Source organism: Rhynchophorus ferrugineus, unplaced genomic scaffold, assembly GCF_030347505.1.
Source record: "Rhynchophorus ferrugineus isolate W39M unplaced genomic scaffold, kcgeb_rfMv2 rfM8, whole genome shotgun sequence".
NCBI classification, from domain to species: Eukaryota; Metazoa; Arthropoda; class Insecta; order Coleoptera; family Curculionidae; genus Rhynchophorus; species Rhynchophorus ferrugineus.
In genome coordinates, this window is record NW_027472587.1 from 14,130,171 (window position 1) to 14,154,385 (window position 24,215).

Below are 24,215 nucleotides of genomic sequence, written 5' to 3' on the forward strand. Positions count from 1 at the left end.
ATGATTGTCATTTTCCCAACTTGTGACTGAATAATAACAAATCTAAGATATATTTACAAAGTATGCTTTATTATAAACAGTTACTACATATTTTAACTCTATTCTTGACAAATGTTTACTCATTAGTTTTCGAATCGATATACCCCTTAAGAAACACATACATTTGTACGAAATATAAATCGTGGTAAAGTATAAACGGTCAGTGCTGAGAAATTATATTCAATTTTTAATACATTACACTCTAAATAATAGATAATAGATACTCTAAAGATATCAACTGAACGTGTACATCATATTATTCACGCATATTTGGGTATGAGAAAGCTCTGTGAAAAGTGGGTGCTGCGCGACCTCACTTTTGATTAAAAACAACGACGAGTTGATGATTCGGAGCAGTGTTTGAAGATTATCAAGCGTAATAAACTCAAGTTTTTGCGTCGATATGTGACAATGGATGAAAAATGGCTCCATCGTTTCACTCCGTAGTCCAATCGAGAGTCATCTGAATGGACTGCACATGATGAACCCTCTCGTAAGCGTGGGAAAACGCAACAGTCGGCAAGGTTATGGTGTCTGTATTTTGGGATGCACATGGAATAACTTTCATCGACTACCGTGAAAAAAGAAATACCATCAACAACGACTATTACATAGCGTTACTGGACCGTTTGAAGGCCGAAATCGCCGAAAAACGGCCGCATTTGAAAAAAAAGTGCTGCTTCACAAAGGCAATGCACCGTGTCACAAGTCAGTGAAAACGATGGTAAAAATCCATGACTAGGCTTCGAATTGCTTCCTCATCCAGTGGTAAAGTATAAACGGTCATTGCTGAGAAATGATATTCAATCTTTAATACATTACCAAGTCTACCGGAAAGTCATTACCGTTTTTTTTTCGGAAAAAAAACTACACAATTTTCAAGAAAATTTAATAAGCAAAATTTATTTATTCAAAGTATTGGCCATTTGATTCTATACATCTTGCTCATTTTTCCGGCAAGGCACACCTACTATTCGATGAACAACTTCCGGTCATTCCTTTGAAGTAGCATTTCACAGACGATTTTTCGATTTTACATTCGCCTGATTTGGATTTTCCCCATCGCTCGTAATCGGTCGCTACTTGTTTCTTGGGTCACATTTGACACTTCTGCCAATTGTGTTTGAATGCGGGTGGGGTCCTCATCCAATAACTCTTGCAGTTTCGCATCTTCAAACTTTTTTCGGTCCACCAGAACGTTCTCTGTCTAGCACATCGAAATCCCACTTTTGAATTTTCTTTTTAAGGTTAGATAATGGTCACCGACGACTTTCCACTGCTTTTTTCTTTTGATTAACTAAGAAAAGTAATGGGTGTCGCAAAGGCACGTTTTCAGGCACGAAACTTGACATTTTCACAGACGTGTATCTATGACGGTTTTACTTTCGTAAAATGTAATATGTATAGCTTTGAAGCTTGATGTTAGTAGAATAAAATGACATAAGTGTTAAATCATAACATTACATACTTAAGCTTTATTTATCTGCTAGAAAAACCGGTAATGATTTTGCGGTACACCTGATATCGCGTAACGAACTACGATTGGATCCTTTGTGACAGTGGACTACAAAACTGTTGTTTTATTATTTTCTTCGCAACTTTTCCAAATTTTTCCGCTATATAAACCTTCCCTGGACATCCCTAAATGTTTGGTTCTCGAGTTTTATCGAGCCAAACGAACAGCAATCCATTTTCGTACATACAGAAGATTATAATAAAAAAAATGACCTACATAGTAGCATTATTAGAAATTATAATGGTATTGAAAACTGTTCACGTCCTTATTACAATATGTTATTGTCGTGCCATCGTAAATATCCATTCTATGAATACCTTATCGCAGTGACTGTGATACAAGTGTTTTTAAAAATAGACGGTGCTTCAAACATTTTAAATACTCATCGAACTACAAAGTATTTTGTATGTTTATAAAGTCTGTTTTGCCTTTCACCTTACGACGGAAACCCGTACAACAGAGAACCCGGCGGTTTGGTGAGATCATCGACGAGAATAGGCCAATTATGTTGAGATCACGACCGGCAACGGCGGCGGTAAGATTCAACCGAAGAAATCGCGTTGTGGTTTTAGCCTGTATCGTCGATAAGGTTATTCTTACGACGCTTTGCTCACTGTTATTATTAATATGAATGTTCGGATCTGGGCCGAATACGTTATTTTGGGATGCGGTGTCCGAATCTAGGAAATAGTTCGGAAATAATATCGGGAAAATTGAAAACTTTTAATAAAAAATTCTTGTTGTGTAAGAAACACTTCTATAACCCACTTGTATTAAAATGACTGTAAAAGCGAGAGTTTTATTTGTTTATATTTTCTTGATATTTTTTTCTTAAAGCGCAAAGACATATACCACTCTTAAGATAGAATTCCATCTGACAATTGATATTTTAGGACTTTTAATAATTGTCAAATATGTCGCAACAGAAATAATTACCATTAATGGCAACATTCTTGATGCTTCTTCGTGGGTTGTATTTGCCAGATGTGGTATCTTAGCACGTCCAAGGGACGTTAGAATTTCATAAGAGTTCGTTTCTGAAGGCGCGACGATCAGAAGTCACTACCTTTTTCTTATTCAGTTTATTTTACTGTATTTTGTGCACCTCTACCTGACTTTCATCAAATGGTGACTTTGTTATCAGAGTATTTCAGCTTTTTCTATTTATTTATTTGACAATTTAGCTTAGTTAATCCTAGTGAGGCCTAATAACTCGCGCGGTGCTCCTCCTGATTTCATTGCACGTCCATTGTTGTTAGTGTTAGGGTACCTAGCTGTTACCTTCCCTTCGGTAGCATAGTTTATCATTGATATCATTTACTGTTATTGTCTGTTGTGTTATGATTGTCCATCAAAATGTTATTGGCTACTATGGACAAAGATTGTTGTTAACCATTATACCATCATTGCTATTGATTACCATTGTCCTCATCTGTTATTGAGATTAACCATACCATTTTTCATCAGTACTTGTCGGTACATTTATTTATCGATACTATTGTTTATCAGCACCAGGCGCCGCCATCATAATTAATTATCCGTAGCTAATAGATAACTGTCAGTACCGTTATATGCCAAAATGACCTCACATTAAAAGTATCTGTCGTGATAATGATCGATTATTGTTATATTTCGAGTATATTTTTAATATCACCCTTATGATTAAAAACTGGTTGCTCAGGTACATTTTCAGAACTGTCACCCGACCAACTCGACATCCCTTATCACGCACGCTTAGAATTTGCCTTATTTATTTTGCCATTTACTGTGTAAATAGTTGTTGTAATCATGTATTTTGATCTCTATTATTTTTTTAAGATGTTAAATTGTTTGATATTGTTTTATTAAATATAATTTTATACCCTATAAGTGATGCAAGGAATTTTTTCTTGAAAAAAAATTTCTTATTACACAGATATACAAATGGGCGCTGAATACGAATCTGAGGTAGAACTCAGTTATGTTTTTGTGTTATATGGAATATGTTTCACTCTTAGGCCTTAGGGTAAATGATATGGCTCGGTGAATGGAGGTGTTTACATGATGTGACCGTTATTTATTGATAATATAAAATATTAAGGAAATACAAATAAATGAAAGTTATCGGCGCTGGGTCTACCTGTTGACGAGGCTTGGACAGTCGATGGTGGCACGTCTGAACCCAACGCTGGTCAGTGACTGAATGATCCAAAGTACCCCTCAATAATCTCCCAGATAAACGTCTCGGGGGTTACCAGATATTCGTTATCATCTCGTAGTTGGCGTTGCTAACACCCCGCCCGTGTTCAACTTCTGGCATTGTATTTCTGGGTATTTTGTAGATAGTTATTCCACGATGTAAAATTCGACATGCCTCAAGGTCACTACAGTGGTTCAGCAGTAATCGCCCATCAAGCCTTCGTTCCAAAATCCTTGGTATCGCCTTCCGATTTTCGTTATGTCATGTAGTAGCTACTCTCTTTGCTCGCCGCTCGTGTTATCCAAATTTTGTGGAAAAGATCAAGATTTAAATGCAGATAATGTATTTTAAGAGACATTCGAGCTCCAATCTTATAGTAATATTTCAATAAATTGTCGATTACGTGCTTGAAAACCGGTGATTTATGATTACCGAGAACGTTGTGAACAATACTTTGAAACGATAACCATTTTGTTAACTTTGTATCAACCATTATTTTCGAATATCCTGACAAATCTTTTAAGTCGACAAATATGCCTGAATATGGTCATGTACTGAAGCGTTTTGACAATGTTCTTAACATGGTTAATGTAAAGAAGTGACAATAAAACATCCTTTGGGTTCACAAGTGATATAGAGAACGGCCATCCTGCATTTTAAAAGGATTTCGTTGGAGCTTTCCCCCAGTTATGCGGAGGGTACGACACTTGTCCAATCCAAAATGCATACCCATATCTTTGGAATGCTCTTCAACAATTTTCAGCATGGCGTATTTGGTTATTATTTGTATTTAGTAGAACCATTTTCAGTCAGTTCAGTAGTATTTGGCCGCATAACTTAAGAATGGACATTTAAATGGCACATTTTATTTCTTAATTAGCTAACCACATGCTTTAAAAAAATGCAAAAGGCTAATTTTCGAGTTATTATTTTTATAAAGACTTCTAATGTCATCAATTTCACAAATCTTTTCACATTAAATATTCATGTAAATATCTTGTTTATGCTCCTCATACTAATGTCCAAGGATGACTCAATCTCATTAAGGTGGCATCTTACGATATCATTTCTCGCAAATTATTAACGTTTTCCGCCACAACAACTGATTTTGGACGACCTTTCCGAAATCTCCGAGGAAACCGCGGCTACACTTGTAATCTTTATAACGTTTCAGAGTGGCTAAGAATTGAACTTCATCGCCAAGGGTTGAATTAAGTTGATCGATGCACTGACTACTGTCTTGATAATCCACGCCAAAAATCGTAAAAAATAATCGCACAAATATATCCAATTTAAACGTCGATACAAGTTATTTACAGGGCCTTGAATCTATATGAATTATGTTGATATACTGAGAAATAAGTAGGTCCACTGAAAAAACGATAGATATGGCAACGCGTAATATTTTGCATAGCAGTCTTTGATTCTTTTATTAATTACATCTTGTATTAGATATGCTTAGTATACTTAATTCACAAATTAATTTATTATTGCTGTTTTGTTGTATTTGCATTAATAGACAAAAAAGGCGAGTACGGTATTAATACATCAGTATGTATTTCCTAACTTAAAATAAAGCTAAACTACTTAAGATAAAGTTAAGAATAACACTTATGCAGAATAACTTAATGCAAGTTGGTGTGGTTTGACTCGCTTCAATCTTTTGATTTCCTCCGTGTTGTCCAGTGACTATATTATTTCCACGTTTGTGATTTAGCAATGTTATTTCAGGGTTTAATTATATGGTTGATAGGAGGTCTTGTGGACTGCCACTTGTACTTTTTCTAAAAGTCTATATATATATATATATATATATATATATATATATATATTTAAAAAAATATCGATATATCGTCTTCGATATTTTTTAAAAAATATCAATTTTTTAAGAAGAAATAAAAATAGATTATATTAGCATAAAAAAATCGATATTATTTCTAAATATCTCAAAAAGTAGTAATTATAATAAAATATCAGCTAAAAAAATATCGGTCTATGGATATATCGGGCAAAAGAATATCGGCCAAAAATATCGATATTTTTTCTGCACCCTAATGTATATGACTGATTTAAATTGCTTTCTAGTTTTTCAAAACAAAATAATTTATCGTTAGGGACAAATGTTAATATAAATGTCGTCTAAAGGTGATTAGAGTCGTTTAACAAATCTAAAACCATTGTCCGTTAGTAAATGGACTACTTTTATTACGTAATAGAATAAACTCGACTGCGCCAACAACTTTTATTGATGCTTCAACTTTTTGGCTGTATTTTTTTGAACAATATACCGGTAGATATCAAGGTAACACTCACATTAGCAAACTGTAATAGATTTATTATATATATAACTATACGCCAAGGCTTTTATAGGTAATTATAGACGGTGATATAATTTGTTGATCTAGATAAACTGCATTTTTTTAAAAAAGCAAAAGTCCAAATCGCTTATTTAATTATTGTAGGATTATTACTACGTTTTTTTTTCATTACAAGATGTCTTATAGACGACATAGATACTCGAACTTAATATTAGCTCACAGTAATTAATTAATATGTACTTGCTTATCACAAAAAGTGTTAAAATTATGACAAAGCTCAGTATTATTTTAATTATCAAATATTCGATTTTAATGTAAAATAACATCAAGCAACCTTATTAAATTGTGTTTTATTATTTAAAGATTTGAATTATAAAAATCCTAAAACAAGTTAAAAAAATCGTTCTTAAGAATTATAACATGGAATGCGAATGGGCTAAATCAGCGAGTCCTGGAATTAGTGTTGGGAACTATCGACTGAAAATAGTAATTACTATATTAAGTCAAATGCACGGTTCGACTGTTTTTCTCAGTTTGTGATGTCAGATGAAGATGTAGGAACGCTTTCCTGTACAAATTGTGAGAGAGGAAAGGATGGAGATAATTGCTTGGGGCAACTAATTTTATATGTGGTTATATTTTCCAACGGTAGTATAACCTTATAAATTCCTTCACTAATTAACTTTTAAAATAAAGGAAAAAATAATTACTGAATACTATTATAATAATAATACATAACATGCAATTTATAATTTAATTTTAAACGAAGTAGAATGACTTTTATATTTGAATATTCTGTGGATCTGTAAAAAGAAATGGATTTTTTCTATGGAATGGAAAAATACCCCACAAATATTTTATTGTGTTTCAATGTGTTATTTCCTATTTTTAAATAATATACTATAATAAATATAGACAATACAATAGAACTAAATCAAAACCTAAAAACTAAAGATGTTCAATAACCATAAATACTATATAAAAATTAAACATATACCTAATCATAGAAAAAAGCTAATCCTATGACATAATTAAAAATGATCTGAATGAAATGATATAAATGCTTTATTTATTCTTAAACAGATATATTTTTAGCAAAAGTCGAGAGAGTAATTCAAATATTACCTATTATTTATTGCCATAAAAACATCAAAATATTTTACTATTTATCATTCCCAATTTCAAACTTTTTATACTATTACATTAACAATCTTGATAATAAATACTATGATAAAAGCAATATATTGTTATTTACAAGCAAACTATCAAAAAATCATAAAACTACAAATATTATATATAAATCTATGTAAGCATAAATTGGGTACATTTTTGTTAAGGTCGTGGCTAGGACGACAGAGCCAGAACGTTAAAAATCAGTCGAATGAAACAAGTTGAACCAAAAATAGTAACTAAAAGTACGACTGACAAGTCGATACAATAAGTATATAGTCGATACAGTCGATAGTAAATAGTAACAAAATCGGTCGGACCGAAAATAGCGAATGAGAACAGTCGACTGAAACAGTCACTGATAAAAAGTTCAGTAAAATCAGTCGAACCAAAAATAGTGACTGAAATAGTCGATGGTAAGAAGTAGTCAATTACTGAACGGTCGATAGTTCCCAACACTACTGGGAACTAAAACTATTTCTGAGAACAGTTAACATAGATATAGTTAACATAGGATAGTTATAGTCAGTTAACATAGGATAGTACACCACAGCGAAGGTGTTCGAGGCAGAACAGCGCTAATTAAAAAACAAAATATACAGCATTTTCCAACAAGACTAGATCAAAAAAGAAGAAATACGAGCTACGATAGTTGGCACTGAAAATAACGGCGCTGAAATACACATAGGAGCTATATACTGTCCACCAAGGTACAGAATAACACAATAACAATACAGAGATTTATTTGTAAAATTAGGCCCAAGCTTTATTATTGGGGGGACTTTAATGTTAACACACAGCCTGGGATTCACGATTTATAACCCCTGGAAAAGGAAACTAAATACTTCGGAATACATCCCGACGGTGGTTTAAATTGGAAATATCGTTTAGATAAAAAGCAGAGCAGATGTACTGGTTAGTCGCAAGATACTCTCAACTTGACCTAAAATCAAAGAGATTGGTTTATTAGCCAATCGTAAAGCTAATTTGGACCTATGGTTTACAAATATGGGATTGCACTAAAGCATCAAACCAAATAGTAACCCAACGCAGCCAAAACAAATGAATACACGAAGTGATCCAAGGTTTTGCCTGAAAATATGAAATAAGGTTGCGAAATAACAGCAACGTGGAAGCAATACAGCTACTGGATAAAACGCAGGACACCAAAAGGTTTTAGCGAACCAAACCACACGAACTTGTTTTGTGTATAAGTTGTTCTTAACTTTACCTTAAGTAGTTTAGTTTTATTTTAATTTTAGGAAATACATTCTGATGTATTAATCCCGTACTCGCCTTGCTTGTATATTAATACCGGTACAGCAGAACAGTAGTAATAAATTAATTTGTAAATTAATATTGTACTAAACCATATCTAATGTCAGATGTAATTATTTTAAAAAAATATTCCTAACACGATTTTTCTGAATACTCTATGTATAAAAGATAATAATCTTCAATATGATTTATTTCAAATGATATTCAACGATGTGTGAACAACTGTGATGATAGTAAATAGTCGGAACACAAATTGACGCTTTTCGTCGAAATTAAAAAAATACTGTTCATAATTAAAACGGTTTTTACTTACAACTCAACTGTTTGCGAGTCAGAATACCTCTTCGCCTTGCTGTGGGAACCGAAATAATATCAAAAAATGTTTTCACTCAAAATAAGGCAACCGATGAAAGAATCGAATGATACTAAGCGTTTCTCAACGGATCTATTTCGTAACGCCTTAGTGCTGTAAAGATAAGAATTATGATATGCAAAATAATTATTGAATAAAATAGTCCAGGGTTTCTGGTTAAAATTTTTTTATTTAGCAGAATTGTATTATTTCGTAGTCATGAAAACATTGAGATATAAGGCTGGGGAAAATTCGGGTTTTACTGTTATTATACAATGCTTTAAAGTCGCATATCTCTGGTAATACTTATTCACTGATGTTGCTTGAAAGTTAATTATCCATAGAATAACAGTTGAATTGAAAAGTCCCCGGCCTACCATAGTAAAACACAGTTTTTTTGGCAAGATTAGTTTTTTTTTATTCAACTTAATTCCCTTCAAGGGTGATACACTGATTAGAGCGACCCTCCAACTTTCGATACCATTTTTGTACTACGATTTGTCCCTTGCTTCAAAATAGGCGGTCAAATAACGCTATGTAATGGTCGCTGTTGATGATCCTTCCTTTTTCAAGGTAGTCAATAAATATTATTCCGTGCGCATCCCAAAATACATCCCATACCATAACCTTGCCAGCCGACTGTTGCGTTTTGTCACGTTTTGGAGCGGGTTCATCCTGTGCAGTCCATTCGGATGACTGTCGATTGGACTTCGGAGTGAAATGATGGAGCCATGTTTCATCCATTGTCACATATCGACGAAAAAATTCGGGTTTATTACGCTTGATCATCTTCCAACACTTCTCCGAAACATCAACTCGCTCGCGTGGCACCCACTTTGCACAGAGCTTTCTCATACTCAAATATTCGTGAATGATATGATGTATACGTTCAGTTGATATCTTTAGAGTGTCTGCTATTTCATTCAATTTCAATTTACGATCATTCAAAATCATGTTGTGGATTTTTTAAATGTTTTCGTCGGTAATAACCTCTCTGGGCGTCCACTGCGTTCACCGTCTTCGGTGCATATTTCACCATAGCATACCAATCCTTGATGATTGATTTTCCTAGGACAGTGTCCGGAAACTCGGCATCAAGCCAAGTTTTTGCTTCAACTGTATTTTTTCCCGTCAAAAAGCAATATTATATCAACACGCGAAATTCCTTTTTTTTCACAATAACAAAAGTTGCTTCACTCACAATGCTATAATTCACAAACTAATTATCCGACAGTGTCAAATTTATACACGCATCTTTTGACGGTTAGGGCTAACTAAAAAACATATAGATTTAATTCTAGTAACGCCATCTATCTGTCAGGCAGGGGACATTTCAATTCACCTGTTACTTCTGATACTTAAATAACGCCATTTAGCTACTTATTGGTAGCTACTTTGATATACTAGGCTATAACTGTGACCCGTATTCTATCTACTTGACGTAAGTAGCAAGTTTATTTGATAGTTTGTTTATTATTTTTTAAATTGATTTAAATGAAATACTCTCGTGGGGTCATTCAAGCTAAAAATATGACGTAATTTCCAATACACCTATTTCCAATGTAAGGATGAATTCTTCTAAATCGTTTTAATATATATTCTTTTCTTCCTGGCGTGCATATTTTTTAAATGTATCAAATACCTAGTTTCTTATGATTTAGTTTCTCAATCCTCACTTTCTACTAGTACTAATTAATATTATAAAATATGCAGAAAATTAAAAATTTGGACTTACCAATGATTACTGTCACCAGCAAATATTTGCAATGAACGTTAGGATATAGGACATCTTATATATCCTATATGTAGCGATATCACATTGATATTGATAAGATAAAATTGGATTTATATATCTTAAATAAAATTTTTATTAGAGAAGTTTAAACATAAGGAATTAATATACTATTACAAGATAAAATTAACAAGTCTTACAAGTTCAAATGGTTTGGTTCGCATCAATCTTTTCTGCGTGTTATCCAATAGCTATATTGCTTTCACGTTGCTGGTTCATTTGATGATGAAGTCATCGTGCAGCTCTTCATTAGTTACGTAGCGATAAGTATTGGTAATTGATCAAATAACTTTGTTTCGACAGCGTTTGATTACTAGCTGGTTTGATGTCTTAATGCAACCCCATATTTGCACCACATAAGACCTAGTAGGTTTTGTAATTGTCTGATGGACCTATCACTCCAATCTTAGGTCAAGTTTGGAGTATCTTGGAGGTCAAAACTATCGAATTTAACAGTTAATCTGGGTTGTTTACATTAAAACTGATGTGTATAGGAAGTAGAAAATATCCGAGCTAACACAATTCATAACAAAAAGTAAAATAATTTGACATAACTAAGACATGATGAACATTTTATAAAAACGCATATGTGTCCGATGCGATATAACATAAATACTGCCATATCAATTAAAAATGCTTCAAAATTAATTTACAGTCTCGTTAAGATAATTGAATCTGAACAAGAACTGGAAATATCGACGCCTTGAACCAACTGTTTTAAGGTCATGTAAGATTGTTAAGCATAAACATTTTAAGAACAATAAAAATAGAAAATTGTTTTCGAGAAATGGCAGCGTTAGTCATCCAGTGGGACCAAAAGTGGGTGATGAGGTGGGCGATATCGGTACAGAAGGTGATTGGTACAAATATAGAGATAAAACGGAGGCCTGTAAAGACTAAAATGGTCAATACCGTTGTTATTTTTTCAACAGTAATTAAGTTCAATAAGGATATATATGAGAGTAGACCCTATACAAACAAATAGAACGAAATATCTTGTAGTTTTCCCTAATTACCGAATTTCCAGACAATATGCAATGTATGGCATTCTCCATTTTATATAATTTTTAATATATTCCTTAGTTTATTATTCTAAGCGATGGAACAATTTTCCAGATGGTCTAAAATATCTTAAAACACTTAACATATTGTCTATTTAGAGTTATTTTGTACGTACGTCATCTAAATTTGTGACGTCAAAATGTCGCAATATTGCCGCATCAACTCTATGTTTTAGTTCAGTTTGGCTTTGACAAAACAAAATTCTAATCTAATATAATTGAACAAAAATGTTATCAAATATAATTTGTTTTAACATTATAGTGCATTTAAAAATTACAGTTAGTTATACAGCCACAATAGTTTATAGGTTAGAGTTATAACCTCTTATCGCTATTGCTTTCAAGAATTTTTTGTGTTTCTTTTTATTGAATTATTGTGTCTCTTTTTAAGTAGAATATAACAAGATGGAAATATTGTTTGATTCTAAAACGAATTTACAAATTGCGGCAGGTAATACATTAAACATCTTGATGACGTATGTACAAAAAAACTTTGAATAGAATATATATTACATCATTTTATTAAATTGAAACCATCACTTTTAGAAGAATTATCTCAAACACTAATATGTTGAAATTTAGTTTAATTCCTAATTTAAGGATGAAGTTTTTAATTTTAATTTTGATGTTTATACGAGGGTCACTATTTATATTTCGGGAATTGGCAACATTGTTGTCTTGTGAGTCCATCTGACGGTTCCATCGTAAAGTTTGACATTTTTGACGATACACGTACTCAGAATATTTTGTCGCACGGACGCTATTTGTTTATTTTATATGTAGTTGAAAGTTTCGTCTTGTTAAAAAATGGAACTGAATCGCGACCATTTTCGTGCGATTATTTTTTACGATGTGGATTATCACAACAAGAGTGCATCAGTCAACTTAATTTGACTTTTGGCGATGAAGCTCCATCAAAAATCACCGTGTGTCGCTGGTTTAGTGAATTCAATCATGGTCGTAGTTCGCTGTCCGACGAGTTTCGTGAAGGTCGTCCAAAATCGGCTGTTGTGCCAGAAAACATCGATGCTGTGTGAAAAATGATTAAGCAAGATCGTCATGTCACCTATTGTGAGATTGAGGCAACCCTAAGCATCAGTTCCTCCAGCATATATGCGATTTTACATGAACACTTAGCTGTGCAAAAGTTATGTTTGTGTTGGATCTCACACAATTTGACAATCGCTCAAAAAAATAGGCTCGTGTCTATTAGTGTAAAAAAATGCTTAAGAAATTTAATCGCGGTGCTTCGAAAGACAAATTCAACAAAAGTTGAAGTTGTTCGCACATGAAACAGTTCAAAGAAAATGGCGGCCAGTTTCTTCGGGAAAACTGGTCATATTGCAAGAGTGCCTCTAAAGGATCGTAGAACAGTAAATTCTGATTGGTACACAATCATTTGTTTGCCAGAAGTCTTCAGTGAAATAAGGAAAACAAACAAGAGACGCCGGATTGTTCTTCATCATGACAATGCGAGCTCTCACACATCGGCTCAAACAAGAGACTAGTTGAGCACTCAAAACATCGAATTGATGGGTCATCCACCGTACAGCCCTGATTTGGCACCCAATAACTTCTTTTGTTCCCATCCGTGAAGAATAAACTGCGTCAACGATTTTTATCGCCCGAAGAAGCGTTCAAAAATCATGTTTCGAAGATACCTCATTCGGAATGGAATAAATGCTTTGAAAATTAGTTTAAGCGTATGCAAAAGTGTATCGATCATCGTGGCAAGTAGTTTGAAAAGCAATAAAAATATATTCGCAGTTTAACTATTCGTTTTTTTCCTATTTCCGAAATATAATTAGTGACCCTCGTATAATGAATTCTTCCGTAAATATTAATCTTATTCACTTGGTTGAGTAATCGATGTTTAAAACATAACAGGCAATATATACAAAAGTCAATCGCTTAGAGAATAACAAAATATTACGTTTGTTTTCGCATTCCCATTTCTGTTATAAACTTTCTTTTCTTTTAATGACATTATTCGATATTACAGCACACGCTCGTTAACGGGAACTAACCCAAAGAAATGTGGCTCACATTATCGAACATAATTTAAAAGATTTGAAAAGAAATTAAAAAAATATTTTCAACAAATAAAAATTGAGCTGACTTCAAAAAATAAATAAGGAACTCAATAAAAAGTAAAAAGTTATGAGATTTATTTAACCTATTTACTACACGTATTTTATATTCCACTATATACACACAATTTAGCTTAATATCTGCCTAAACCTATTTATCTATTTACAATATCAATTTAACTACTACAAATTGACTACTTTGAACTCAGTACCGAGCAAAACATTAGATTTGTATCGTTCGTAATCTTATGTTATGTATATGACTCATTATATTATTATCTTTTTATTATTTAGGCTCGGCACCGATTTCAAACTGATATATGGTACTTCTTTTCTAAAGCTTTTCCATTAAATATTTCCAGTTTCAGTGGAAAGGACCTCATCATCCTCACTGTATTTAATTGAAATTGTTCCCTAATTACACTCAAGGGAACATTGTCATATTCATCATTGGTACATAATAGATTGTTATAATTGTCAGGATTGATTAATAGGTCAGCAGTTAGGTGGTAGGTACAAGAATTAGTACATTCGCGCTCTTTTGAAGATGAAGATGAAAATCTTTTATCTACTTAAATGAAATTCTGTATGAATAATGTATCTGTAAAGTCTCTTTAATATAATCTTTATAACAAGTGGGCTGAAAAGTCTCGGACGTAACAAAGAAAACGCGTTTTTTTTGTCAAGAGCCACACAATCGTTCCAGCGCAGATTTAACATTTCAATACCACTTTTATAGAACGATTCTATTTTTTGTCTCAAAATAGGCTTGTCACCAGTTGCTGTCCACTCAGATGACGATCGTTTTGATTCTGGAGTGAAGTGATGGATCCATGTTTCATGCATGGTCACATATCGATGCAAAAATTCCGGGTTGTTACGTTAAAGATGACCAAACACTGTTCAGAATCATCAACACGTTCTTGTTTTTGTTCAACAGTTAGCAAACGCAGCACCCATTTTGAACAAAGCTTTCGCATAGTCAAATGCTCATGCATTATAAAACCAACACGATTGAGATAAAGTAACATCGTAAAGATTTCTTTTGATATCTTTACGATGTTAGCTGACTCACGCAACTTCAGTTTTCGTTAATTTAAAACAATTTTGCAGATTTTTTTTATGTTTTCTGGTGTTACCACCCTTTGAACTGGTATCTCTACGTCCACGTTTAAAATCAGCAAACCAACGTTTTATTGTTGTTTCTTTTTCAAGCCTTTCAAGCCATCGCTTCGCTTGAACGGTATTTTTTCCCGCCAAGGAACAGTGTAAATTTAAAACACGAAATTGTTTTTGATCCATTGCTTTGAAAAAAAAACCAAGAGTACTTTCACTCTTAGCACAATAACTCACAAACTTAAGAGTAGAATACCACAAAATTTTAACAGCTTTCTTTTGAAGGTTAGTACTAACTAAGAACTTCTTTGACCTTACTTCAAGTTGAGAATACCTACCGACTAACCAGCATTGCTGTTTAATTTTCAAACTGATCTGTTCAGCATTTTGTCCAACGTGATATTTTTATTTTAATTTATCACCTTTAACAATATCTGATGCGTGTTTGTTTGATATTTTACTTTTTTCGCCTGTTTTTTTATTAACGTTTCCTATTTTTTAGTATAATTAGAATTATATAGCTAGTTTAAATGAAGCTTCAGTAGAATAAAGGAGATCTGCTCTTCTTCATCTTCTTTCATCTAAATATGGAGTTTACTTTGTTGATATTTGAATTTTTTTCTCCAATTTTCTAATTTTTCTTATTTTTTCAATAAATGCTGATTATGTCGATATTACAAATTTGATATCGACAGTATAAACGCAGGTGTTTTATCTTTTATCAAAATCTGAATATTGTTTGGTTGTTTTCAATTCATTTCAATTTCAATTTTGTCCCCTGTTGTTTGTTTTTTAATGTTTTGTTTATTATTTATTTTAGCACTACTGTAACATTTACATATCGGACGTGATATCGACAGGGATATGTTATCGATTATATTTAGATAGTCATAGGAAACGTAAATAAATAAAAGAGCGATTATCCAAAACAATATTCACGCTTGTAGTATTTATATTTATATAAGGAGGTTCCATTGAATGCAAAAACAGTTTGTTCTTTGACTTGGTGCTCTTTTAAGAATACCGTTATGCTTGCGTGTTAGCTTGGCATCGCGGTAGTGATATATACCGACAGACAGCGTTAAAATTCGTAGAAAAGTTCGCACATTCTAATGAGTTAATTCAACTGTAAATATTCTTTGGTAAATTAGGCCTTGTTATGAAATATTCTGTACATTACGATTTTTAATAGTAGTTTCCATTGCTATATTACTTTTTATTTGGGTAGTTTGAACAGTCGTATCAGTTGATAGTCAAAAGTAGTCGAACGAAAATATAAATTACTATTTTAGTCGAATACATTTTTAATCCATTTGATTTAGAGGTCATCGTGCAGCTCTTGATTGTTTGCGAAGTGATGAGCATTGGTAATTAATCGTAGAACTTTATTTTGGGTACGTTGGATTACTAGTTGGTTTGATGTCTTAGTGTAACCCCATATTTGTACCCCATCGGTCAAAATTGGCTTTATGATTGACTGATAAACCAATATCTTAGTCGAATACATGCCTCGAATGTTTGTTTTCACTCGTGACATCAGATGGAGATGTACCAATTCCTTCTCATACCATTTTTGAGAGATAATATGAAATATATAAATATTCGGATCTTGTGTGCTGCCGATTTATGCTGCAGAAACCTATTCATTATAAATACATTTAGAGGCAAGTGGCAGTGTAAAATTAATTTTATATTTTAGCGTTTTGGCTTCAGTCTGATGGCTGAAAAACGTATAAATTTTGAAGAATATGTTATCAATCCAGAAGCCCGTCTGATAAAATTTTGTTTAACAGAGTTATTATAACAATCATCAATCTATGGATTCCTTTCGAAATTCTCTGTGAATAGTAACGCCGAGTATTCACTCTGGAAAGCTACTAAACATGCTCACGTGCTTTCTATTAGAAAGCCTGATGTGAGGTGGTCCGAAATAATATTGAAAAAGCAAATATATTTACAAACCATCTGGAAGAAGGATTCCATCCTAACCAAGGGGATACTTTTCAACCATGCCTCACTATCAATACCTGTTCTGAGATGATTGCAACGGTTATACCTAGGGAAGCCTGCAATATTTCGACGGTTTCTCATATGATATTATTATTGCCTAAAAAGCAAACTGAACGGCTTTTAAACTGAACGACTTCCGGTCTTCCATCATATCGGTTCAGCAATAACATTGTAGCGACCTTGAGGCATGTTGAATTTTACATCGTGGAATAACGGTCTACAAAATACCGAGAAATATAATCCCAGATGGTGAACACGGGCGGGGTGCCAGCAGCGACAACTAGGACACGATAACGAATTTGCTGGCAACCCCGAGACGTTTATCTGGGATGTTATTGAAGGGTATTTCGATCATTCAGTATCTGACCACCGTTCAGTTTAGACGTACCACCATCGACTGCCCAAGCTTCGTCACCAGGTAATACCGTTGCCATCCGTTTTATCTATGTTGTATTTTCCACATTTTTATATTACTTCAATAAATAACGGTCGCATAATGTAAACACAACTGTTTCATTTCGTTCTACCTCCATTCATCGAGCCATAATACTTACCCCAAAACTGTATATTTACATGTAAGTCTATGCGAACATAAATACGACATAGTATCTTCAAGGTCCCATCAGTTAGAAGGGAATATCAAAAACTAGTCATTATAAAACTAGTAACGAATATTTAATTTACACTTTTCTTAATATTGAATCTAGAGCAGGATTTAGCAAGAGATCTAAGTTAAAAGTGATAATAACTTGCAACATTATTGTCAGTTTTAGCCGACTTGGCGACGCAATGGTAAAGTCGATAGGACGGTCCTCCTACTGTTGCGATAGCCGCGGGTTCGAATCCTGCGGTGGCATGGTCGTAAATTTATGTTGTGTTTAATCCAACAAGGAAAATGATCCCAGTCACACGAGTAACCAGGCTGGGTAAGACCGGATGTCTTCTGGGATGATTTCTAAAGTTGGTCACTCGCCAGTCGGTAGGCTTAATGCTGAGGACCGTGGTTCGGAGCCCACGTTAAACTGTAGGTCCGGTCCAGATAAACCCATGGTTGGTAAAAGGAGATTTTAAAATAAATTTAAAAAAAAATTATTATGAGTTTAAAGTCTAAGCCTTTAAAATAAATTAGAAACCACCAATTTAATTAAGTCAGGAACATTAAAATAATCGGTAACTATTCTGTCTTTAAGTAGCTAAGCGATTTTTTCCACAATATGCAACCATGTGTACGGCGAATCGGTTTTTATATCCATTAATATTGACCCACATTGAAACGATACAAAAACAATGTATACCTTCGTAATTTTCAAACTTTTTTCCTTTAATATTCTAATTGAAATTAAAGGTGTTTCGATTGAAATCAACAAGGACGTTATCTTATGGAGGGGGAACTGATAAAAATCGTTTAAAATCCGCACTATTGTTGGAATTTTCCAAGCGTGAATCCTTTGGACGAATAAACAAAAACCTGACTTTTTTATAGTAATTCGATTTTGTGTATCGGAAATTAGATAAGACAACTAATTAATATTTTTAACGGTAACTAGTTATAATCAATTTAAAATAATAATCCAAGTCATATTCAGATAATATTAAGTCCAAATGTTACTTAAATAATGATATATCGCTAATATAATTTTGATTTATCTGTTTAGAATTGATGTTTACATTAACGAACGTGAATAGTATCTGTTACAATACACATTGGGTGTTAATTTACAGTAATATTAAAATAATTAACTAACAAAAATAACACTGCCAACATATGGTAATATTTTGAAAAATTGTCATTGTCAATTTTATTCCCAATATGTTTTTTTTCTCTTAAAAAGTTACTTGTATTTACTTGTCGTGTATTTATTAAAACAAAATGTCACGTCTTAATTCAGAAGTAGGCTGTAACATAACTATCGTTTATAGAGACCTACGAATAATGTAAATGTTAGAGACCAGGTTGCAAATACGCGTATAAATGCAATCCGAAAGCAACACAATGAACGTCTTCGAACTAACTGTATTTAGACAACAAGAGGCACGACCCGGTCGAATATGACGTTAAAATAGATAGAATATAACTCGTAACACCCAGACATCCTTATCGGACATATGAAAAAAATGCAAACATTGTTATTTATTTAAAACTGTTATTTATTTAGTTAAAAGTTAATCTACCGGTCATTGCTGCGCATCAGGAAAAATTTCACTTCCTAACTTATTATTAATTATTATTATATAATTAATTATATTATTATTAAAAATGCCAGCAGAACCGCTGAAAACAGTATTAACTACAACTTTTATTTTTTTATTAATCTCTTAGAACGTCAACAGTCTGCCCGTGGGCAATAAGTATTATTGTTTGATTTCCGTTATATAATATAATCATACTAACATGTAGAAGATCACTTGAGTAAGTAATCTGCTGTACAACTTATCATCTACATCTTATTCTAGATACTATTCTAACTTATTTTAAAGTTTATCTTAACTTATTCTAATGACTATTGAACTTATTCTAGAAATTATTAAATGTGACTTTATGTGTCTATTAATCAGTTCATATGGTAGTTTGCGTTTGAGCCTACGCACTTCACTGTCATCGCGCACATTTAACCGTTAGGCGAGTGCATTGGGATACACTAATAGTCTTTCAGAGTACTTCGCACTAGCACTTTGAGCTACAACTTAATATGCAAAATTTCTAAATTGTTGCTTATAAATTCACTTCTTTTGAAGTAACAAAAATTGTTCAGTATGAGCATGATCCGGGCTAAGAGTACCATCAAATTGGTTCTTTGTTTTCCATACGAAATCAATTCAAACTACGATATGAAGAGCAGTTAAGAAGATACAATACATGAACTCTTTCTTAATGATGTTCCAATATGTTATGGTTCTCGACCCATTTAAAGATCCAAGACAATCATCATTCCTACGATGCTTCGCAATATTCATTAATATTTTGAGAAGGATATCCATTCAAATTCAATTTCCAAGAGGATATCTTCTCAATTTTAAACAACGAAATCCACTGACAAGTTCAACATGTTCAATATTCTATTGAACAGGATAAAACTTTGTCAGGGCCTTTCTCACTATACGAGTAAATTTGTACTAGACATATACTCGTATGATGCTAATTAAATTGTTAGTATATCAATATCTGAGGATTATAATAATTTGTAGGATTCATTTAAGTCAGAATATTTTGCTGCTGCTGGTGATTTAATCTAATAAAAGCAGCTGATTTATACCCAGATCGTTTTATCAGTTTGCCTTGACATTTTTATGAATAACATCGATACTTAAAATATTTTTAACAAAAAAATTAAACCGACTTCAATAAAAAAAGGAACTCACTAAAAAGGTACTACCAACTGATCAGTTTGAAGTAGGTACGAGATTCACTAACAATAATGGACGTGCAATGAGATTAAGGGAAGCAAACACACGAAGTCCTGTCATTAAGATTAGTAGGCTTAACAGGATTAAGTTAAAGACTCAAAGAAATAAATAAACAATACTCTTTCTATTGTGTACTCACTTCGCCAGCTGCAGCTATGATGAACGTGCAATGCGTACAAGGGAAAAAGTCAAAGGCCACGAGCTAGATACGCTGCCACCAAGCGCCAGCAGAAACTTTCGGTGGCATTATGTATGCCTCAGTTATCTATACATCAGTACCTTTGACCACTTTGGTGTTAGATTCTGGATTATAAAATAGTTATAATTTATATTTATAGTTGTAACCATAGAACTATTGTCTTCAATTTACCGCAATTTAAGAATTACGGAAAGAAATAATAAAATAGAGCAGACGACCACATCCGTTCGTCACACGTACGTGCATTCCAAACTGGGATTGAATTAATATTTTGTTGTTACCAGGTCAAAGATCAATGCATCTTCACGATATCACTGCATGTCTATTCGTCATATACTCGTATGATACTAATTAAATTATTATTATCTCAGTGTCTAAGTCTATTTTAAGTCTATTTTCCAAAACTTCTGCTGCTGTTATAACCAGGTCGTTTTATCAGATACTAGATGAGATTCACCTTGAGATTTTTATTAATAATGTCGATTTATGACTCTCTAACACATATGCATTAATTTTAAACATGCTACACGATAACTAGACATTGTCTTTAACCATATAAAATGCATTTTTGCCAATAGTAGAATCAGTTACGATGAACTGGGCGTCAGTATACATCGACGCCGATGTTCATATGTGACCTATATTCCGGCCATGTCCGAAAACGAAAAACTAGACGGATTATCTTGAAACCTCGTCTGAACTCGACGGCACAACCAGAGAAATACCTCGAACGGTTATAGTGGGGGCCGGTTATACTTGATGCTACTAAATATGGTCAGGATACAAGCGACCAACCTCCAACATACGACGCAGATACATTGCATGCGAATGTATATGATATTCGTGAAAAATATTTCTAAGAAAGGACGTGGTTTGGATTTCAGCTTAAATACTGTACGATGTACATATAGATAATCTTGTAGTCTAATAAGGATCGAGATAATACGGTAAATAATGGGCAGATTTTTGTCGTTCGAAAATTGTTTAAAAACTGTTTTAATTAGTTTTGGAACTTAGGCAACGGTTCAGTCGTTATTTTGTCGTTGAAAGGTAGGAATGTCGAAAAAATATCGATATAACGATGTATCGATATTTCTTGAAAAAAGTATCGATATTTTTGGCCGATATATCGATATTTTTTCAGCTCAGGTTTAGTGATGGGCTAGAAATGATAAAGCATTATTCTAGACCATCAATTTGGCTTCTGTAATAAACACGTAACAGCAGAACAAATACATAGATTAGGCAACCAAATTAACAAAAACTTAAACGATAAAAAATATTACCCCGCTGCATTTTTCGATATTTCTCAGGCCTTCGACAAGGAGGGGCACACTGGACTGCATGTAAAATTGAAAAACCTTTTGCCTCATACGCACTTTCGAGATAAGTCATATTTAACACTTACACCTGGTATATTCGGATGTTCCGCAGGGCCGTGTTCTTAGCCCATTGTTATATCTATATTATACAGCTGACCTACCGACCTCAAAAAACACTACTGTTGCAACATATGCTGACGATACAGCGGTTTTAGCATCACACGCGGGTCCAATATCAGCCACAAGAAACCTCCAACTTCATCTAAACAAAGTCGAATTGTTGTTGAAAAACTGGCGTATCAAAGAAAATGAGACAAAATCTACCCATGTGACATTCACCCTTTGCAGAAGAACATGTCCCTCAGTAAAATTGAATAATCATGAACTTCTGCAAGCAGACAACGTTAAATATCTGGGAATCCATTTTGATCGACGTTTGACACGGAAAAAACATATAGTGACAAAACGCAAACAGCTTGAGCTTAAACTAAACCAAATGTATTGGCTGATACGATGATAAAGCAGGAAAACAAAACATATAGGGTGGGACAAAAGTCCTGTTATGTTTTTGATTGCGCGCCATCTTGATTATGTGACGTTTAGCTCAGTTTCGCGGGGTTTCATGGTAGCGGGACTTTTGCCCCATCCTATAAGTTTTATTTTAAATAATAAATAAATAAAACATATTCGATTGTTTATGGAAATTGACAATGAGGTTACTGAAAAATAAGACTAGTTTTTGTTATTTTTAGCAATTTTCATCACGATATTACTAGTATTCTGAATCATGGAACGCTAAAATACAATACGAAAGATAGCACGTCAAAAAACGAACCAGCATGTCAATTATTAATGTAAACAGTCCATTTCGTAACAGTTTGCAAACGTTGGTTGCGAGCAAAGCACGTCGTTTTTTTTTTCACGTTCCTACTCGGGTAAATTTATTTTCAATGACCCACTTAAATGCATTTAAGATAAATAAATGTTTAATTGCAGACAGAAAGCGCTGTGCACGTTACTATAGTCGGCGAAAACCAGAAACGGAGGCCAATTCAGTTTTGAGAAACGAGCGCGAGATCGTCGTTATATAAAAGGAAGTTTTTTCTCGACCAGTATTGCATATTTGCAAATATAAACGTTACATATACATAAAAAGAATGTCCATATATACAAGTGCCATAAGTAACCATCTTATGCTTTATTGTAAATTTTCTGTGAATTAGTATGAGTGTTTTTTTACTGTCGTGGACATGAAGGTTTATTTATATAAGTTGTATCATTCGCTATATACCAGGGAGTCTCCAAAATTTACAAGCAAGCGTTTGAATATTTGTGTTATTTGTAATATTAAAAGTAAAACGTTAAAACATTTTAAGTAAATATTTGGATAATATATGACTCTCTCATCACCCTATTATCCAAACCGAAGTGTTATTGTAATCCTTGTAATGCTTTCCATATATCAAAACAGTTCTTGTCTGTATATTTTTGATCTGCATATCTACTGTAGTAATTATTTGCCACATTTGCCACACTCATAACAATTTGATTTGATTGAACATGCAGTGATAGGCAGGAAGACGTTACACTCTGTGGCCATATTATTCAGCCATCTGATCTACTGTGCATCTTTTTTCAGGCCTATTTCTAAAAAAGTAAATTATATAAAACAATTAAACATTTCATTTACATTTACCAAGTGACAATTTGAAATACTTCACTCTTTAACAGGGTTTCTTCCAAATTTAATTTATGTTTTGTAAGCCAATCTTAATTATATATAATCTTTGCGGACCACTTGTTGGGTTTTTTCTTTCTAACATGAATTACAATATATATGCAACGAATTATTAAAATATATTATGATTTGCGAAACTGAATCAAATTTTATTCTAACCCTTAATTTTAAAAGCAATGTCTGGAAGTTGCACTGGATCTCTTCGTGGGTTATCTTTATACTATATTCTATCTAAATCCTATGTTTCCTAACGATGTTTGAAGTCATGACTTTGAAGAATTGAAGAATTAGAAGAAACACATTTGTCAACCGAACGACTTTTGCAGGCTGATTCGTTCAAACGTTACGGACGGCATTGTATCTCTTTTTAACTGGAATAAAATGAGAAGGAAAATATTGTCTGATTCTAATACTAATTTAAAAACTGAAATAAGCAATACATTATGACGTGAGTTCACTGCTCCTTTGAGTATACTCTATAATTTGATATATAAATTTTCTGAAATGAATATATATATATATATATATATATATATATATATATATATATATATATATATAATTCGACATTATGCATATAAATTGAATTATATTTAGATATATCAATAAAATATGTTTTATCTTTTGCAA

At 33.0% G+C, this 24,215-nt stretch overlaps 2 protein-coding genes across 4 annotated transcripts in view; one reads left to right on the forward strand and one right to left on the reverse strand.

Annotated features, from left to right (window-relative positions):
• LOC143200879 (uncharacterized) overlaps positions 1-8,893 on the reverse strand; it is a 33,233-nt gene extending 24,340 nt beyond the window's left edge. Inside the window, exon 1 of the mRNA XM_076411642.1 lies at positions 8,814-8,893. The gene's annotated coding sequence lies outside the window, so the exon portion shown is untranslated. The remainder of the gene's footprint in view (positions 1-8,813) is intronic.
• The window catches only part of Sdb (SAXO downstream of blistered), a 58,718-nt gene that overhangs the window by 9,621 nt on the left and 24,882 nt on the right, over positions 1-24,215 (forward strand). The gene's annotated exons all lie outside the window — the stretch shown is intronic.